Source organism: Ursus maritimus, unplaced genomic scaffold, assembly GCF_017311325.1.
Source record: "Ursus maritimus isolate PB19 unplaced genomic scaffold, ASM1731132v1 scaffold_33, whole genome shotgun sequence".
NCBI lineage: Eukaryota > Metazoa > Chordata > Mammalia > Carnivora > Ursidae > Ursus > Ursus maritimus.
The window spans coordinates 12,967,557-12,973,212 of record NW_024425897.1 but is presented as its reverse complement, the minus strand read 5'-3'; positions in this window follow the sequence as shown (position 1 = coordinate 12,973,212).

Below are 5,656 nucleotides of genomic sequence, written 5' to 3'. Positions count from 1 at the left end.
CGGGCCAAGCCGGGCCGGGCCCGCCCCTCCCCCTCGGCGTCCGCCGCCCCCGCCCCCCGCCTCCCGCCTCCCGCCTCCCGCCTCCCGCCTCCCGCCTCCCGCGCCGGCGCGCGCCGGGCCCCGAACCCTGGGGGGCGGGGGGGCGGGGCGGCGCGCGTGCGCGTGCGCGGCGCGGGAGCTAGGAGCGGCGGCTTGAGGCCCGGGCCGGCCAGTCACGTCCCCCCGCGCGCCCAGCACGCACGCCTCCGCCCGCGCGTCCGGCCCCTCGGGCCTGGAAACCGGGGCCGCGCGCTACCGGGAGCACTTCAGCCCCTGGAAGCTCGCCCCGCGGCGCAGGCGGGGATACCGAGGCCCGGCGACTGAGCAGGCAGGGCGGCGCAAGAGCCAGGGAATAAAAAGCCAGACCGGCAGTCTGCAGAAATTCATTCATTCATTCATTCATTCATTAGTGAAATATTGAGGACCTACTAAGTGTCAGGTGCGGAACAGTCAGCAGTGCACCAGATTGAAATGGGCCTATCCTCAGGGATTTTACAGGCGTGAATTAAATTGCCGGGCACGTTTAAGTTACTTTGCTACTATTTTTATATGAATTCTATGTGTCCATGAACCCAGCCAACTCCTTGGGAAGTCAGGGAAGGCTTCTCTGAGAAAGGGACATTTGCTCTGAGGACTGACCAAAGAGCCGGATTAACGGGTGAAGAGAGGGCAGGCAGCCCTGGGACTTGAGGGGGAACACGGCCTGCACAAAGGCCCGGAAACTGGAAGGAGGTTGTCCATGAGAGGCCAGGGCCTAGTGGAGGAAGCAAGAAAAGAGTGGCACATCGAGGTGCGCTCTAGAAAGCTCTATGCTGCTGGGTACAGAATGTGTGGCAGAGGGTTTAAGGGAGACCAGGGAAGGGGCTGCTGCTGCCCTCTTGGGAAGATGTGACAAGTACGCGATGGAGAGGTGGAGTACTACACAGTCAGGTGGTACTGGCTTGACTCAGTGATAGGAAGCTTCTCTCTGATTTCCAAAAAGTCCTCCTTCTCGTCTGTCTCAGTATGCACACGGCACAAGCACCCACAAATGGCATGGTCCAATCCTGCATTTTAGCAAAGGGCTCCACCTGCCAGCTCATTGGCCAACCAGAAACCCAGGCAGACTTCTGGATCTCTTCCCCAGATCCAGGGGCTGGGACCTCCTGCTTACTCCCGGGATCTGGCTCTCAGCACCATTCATATTAAAAGTGGTTCTCAGTGGGGGCATTTCAGCCCCTATGAAGCTTCTTTTTTTTTTTTTCAATCATAGGAATATTTTTGGTTGTCTTGCTGATGGAGACTGGAGAGCCACTGACATTTAGAGGGCAGGAGCCAGGAATACTAAATGGCCTGCAATGCACTGGAGAGTCTGTCCACCCCAAGAATTGCTCGATTCCCACCGACACTTGCATCGGTGAGAACCCATTCATAATTCTCTGAAACTAGAACCTAACTCCGTTTTAGATATCAACACAAAGTCTCTTTCACTGAATTTTCAGAAATGCAACTATGTTTAAGTAGAGGGAGAAGTATCCTTGGAGAACTTTGTCTGGAGTTGTTCACCATATGGGAAAAATGTATGGATACCAGCACCACTCCTAATATTAAAGTAGTTGACCCAGCAAGTTTGCACTTGTAGCTGTGATCTTGGCCAACAGGTGGTCATTTCTATTTAGTGCTTATTTAAAAATATCAAATATAAGACAGAACTGGGGACAAAATTCAGTTGAAGGATGAATATCTTATTCTCAAATCCAAACATACTCATTAAAAACAAGACACAAGCTTCTGAGACTTTCCTGCGTCCTCCAGGGAAGTTGTGCCCAAGTATTTACATACTGAAATCCATGTTTTGCTAGGATTTATTTCTCTTGTATGTCTACATTACAGTCAGTGCATTATGGATTTGGGGTTTTTAGACCACATATGTAGGTTGACTTTATTACCTGTAAATTTTGTTCCCAGTTAGTAATCATTAAAAACTATTTGTAAAAGGGATGGGGGGTTTTAAGGTTGAGAGCCTTAGTCCAGCGTTTCTCAAATTCAAGTGTTTGAAAAGCCCCTGGAGAAGACAGATTTCTAGGCCCCGCCCTCTAGAGTTTCTGATGCACTGTTTTCAGTCAAGGCTGGAAATTTTGCATCTTTAAGCATTCCCTGAGGAAACTGAAGATCCCGGTCTGGGGACTACAGTTTGAGAACCACTGCCTACACAAATGGCAAGTCATCCCTCTGCTCTTCCCTCTATTTCTTCCACTCCAATTTATCAAGAAATCTGTACCAAGATCCTGTCCTGTGGCATTGGAAGGCATTAAACCCCCCTCCCCCCACTTTTCTGGAGACTACCTCTACCTTTTCTCACTTCCTCCCCAAGCTGGGAGGGTGTCTTCCCTCCCACTACTAACTCCTGCCAGACACCACCTCTAAAAAGCCCCTGGTCCAGGTTCAGGGTCCTTTCCAGGATCCCATAACCCCCATCCTATCCTTGAAGACGAAGCAAGTGTTATCGGGCATCGTCATAAGTATCTCTGTCTTGTCACCTGGTCCCTAAGAAAAATCTCAGGGGCAGGGCTGGGACCAAGGTGAGGTGACAAAATTTAAGGGGGTACCAAACCAAACCAAACCAAACACCCACAAAAAAGCCAAACCAAAAAACCCCACACTGATAAGTAACCTGAGAAATATTTTCATGCAGCTTTTTAGGGCATCAAACTTAATGCCAAAAATCCATGATGAACAAAATATCCACATTTACTGATTTTTCCTTTTGTCTCCAGACTCCAGTAAGGCACAGGAAGACACGTCTACTGATCCTGTCCTGCTTTGATTCTGTCTTGATTTCCAGTTGTGCTCACTCTAACCTCCTGTGCAAACAGCCTGTGGGTTTGACTCAGCCTTGGCCGTAAGAGGGATGGGGAGGGGAAAGGAGAAGTGAAAGCTATTTTCAGCTATTAAAAACAGCACTTTATTATTCGCTGTCTGCTAGGTGTTATGCAAAATGCTTCGTGAGTATGCTGGGGACACAGTTTATTAACATGTGAATGCTCCCACTCAGACTCCAGGCTCACCTCCTCCAGGAAGCCTTCCCTGATGGAGGCTGGATTCCGTGCCCCTTCTCTGTGCTCCTGTGGCCCCAGTATTCCTTTCTGGGTTGGGCTGCTTTCTTTATTTCTTGTCACCACTGTTGTGATCCTTATTTCATGGATAAGGACATTGATGCAGAGAGTTGTCACGTCACACACCCAAGGTCACACAGCTAGGGAGTGGGGAAGCTGGTGTGGTGAAGTGGTGAAGATCATGTTTTCCACTTAAGAATTCAAAACAGGGGTTCTTCCAGAACTCTATGGACAGTTCTCTTTTTATTTTTTTAATAAAGATTTTATTTATTTATTTGAGAGAGAGAAGCAGATCCCTGCCGAGCAGGCTCCACCCCAGGACCTTGAGATCCTGACCTGAGCCAAAGGCAGATGCCTAATGACTGAGCCACCAGGTGCGGGGATAGTTCCCGTTTTAAAGCAAACTAATTTGCAATTCCTTAACTATTCGGAATTGAAATTCAGAGGTAATAAAGCTTTGGTAGACTAAATAATGGCTCTCCAAAAATGTCTGTATCCCAATCCCTGGAACTTGGGAATGTTACCTGACATGGTAAGAGGGATTTTGCAGTTGTGGCTAAATTAAGGGCGTTGAGATGGGGAGAGTATCCTGCATTATCCAGGTGGGCCCGATATAATCCCAGGGGCCTTTATCAGAAGGAGGTAGCAGGAGCAGAGTGAGCAGAAAGAGATTTAACGACAAAAGCAAGAGGTTGGGGTGATGCAAGCAAGACCCTGAGCCAAGGCCTCTAGAAGCAGAAAAAGGCAAGCGAATGGATTCTCTCCACTCATTGTCTCTGAAAGAACTCAGCCCTACTTGATTGTAGACTTCCGGCCTCCAGAACCACAAAAGAAAAAATTCCTGTTGTTTTAAGCCACTATGTTTCTGGTAATTGGTGATAGCAGTCATAGAAAATGAATATAAAAACCAACCTGCATATATACTGTAAGAAAAAAAATCATTATAATGTCATAATCCAATATATTCCAGTCCCTTCTTGGATATTATATTATTTTCTCATTTACTCGTTCATTCAACACACATTTATGGAGTGTCTCTGCTGTCCATAGGAATTTGGGGTCCATGAGTGAACGAAACAGTCACTGTGTTTGGAGGGCATAGCCAAACAACATATAAGCAAATATATTTGCTATAATATATGTCAAAGATCTTGTGCTTAAATAAATACCGGCAAAGCTCTTAGAATAAGTCAGGTACAGATAAAGGTCAGATATATGAAAGAGGGTGTCAAGGAGTGAAAAGGGTTTGAGAAAAAAACAAGACAGACCAAGGGGTGAAGGGTGATGGGGAGGGCTATTTAGGCAAGTGGTCAGGGAAAGCTCTGGACAAGGTAACATTTGGGCCGAAGAAACACACGGCAACCCCACCAGGAAGGTAGAGAGCTGCTGGGATCCGCCTGGTTCAACCTGGCGTCCTGACTTGGGAGCTGTGGAGCTCCGGGTCAGACACTTCCTTATTCCGAGGCTCCCCTTCCTCCTCTGTCAAATGGGACGAAGAATGACAACACTTATTTATTTCGAGGGTTGATTGTGAGGATCGAACGTGACCAGGAGCATCAAAGGAACAGCCATCTGTCCTGCTCATTCATGTTACCTCGTGTAGTGGGTTGAACTGTGTCCTCCCCAGAAGACGTCGAAGTCCTCACTCCCAGGACCTGTGTGTGTGGCCTGATTTGGAAATAGGGTCTGTGCAGATGATCAAATGCAGATGAGATCATTAGGGTGGGCTCTCGTCCAATGGCACTGTGTCCTTCTAGGAATTTGGACACAGAGGGAGACACACAGGGAAATTGCTATGTTGGACTTAACGCTGCCATAAGCCAAGGAGCCCCCACGGTCACCAGCAAACCACCAGAAACTAGGAGAGGAACATGGAACATATTCCCACAGCCCTCGGAAGGAGCCAACCCTGGCAAGAACCTCATTGCAGACTTCGGGCGTCCAGAGCCACGAGGCGACAGATTTCTGTTGTTTAAACCATGTAGCCCACGGTACTTGGGACAGCAGCTCTAGGAAACTGATATACCTAATACTATCATTTCCTTGGGTGCAGAAACTGAGGCTTAGAGCAGAGCCGGTATTGGAACCCAGGCCAACCAGCCCCCAGGGGCCATGTGCAGGTTGTCAGCCTTTCTAGCCCAAGAGGGAACAGTTTGGATGTGCCCCCATGTGCAGGGAATGGTGTTCTGAGACCGAAAGGCTTGGTCACTGGGCATGGTGTCCAGGGATGGAACTGGCCGTTGTGGGTATCCAGCACTGCTGGCCAAGGCCACTCTCTCTCTCTCTCTCTTTTTTTTTTTTTTTTAAGATTTTATTTATTTATTTGACAGAGAGACAGCCAGCAAGAGAGGGAACACAGCAGGGGGAGTGGGAGAGGAAGAAGCAGGCTCCCAGCGGAGGAGCCAGATGTGGGACTCGATCACAGAATGCTGGGATCACGCCCTGTGCCAAAGGCAGACACTTAACGACTGTGCTACCCAGGCGCCCCAAGGCCACTCTCTTAGCAGGTGATGGGCACCAGT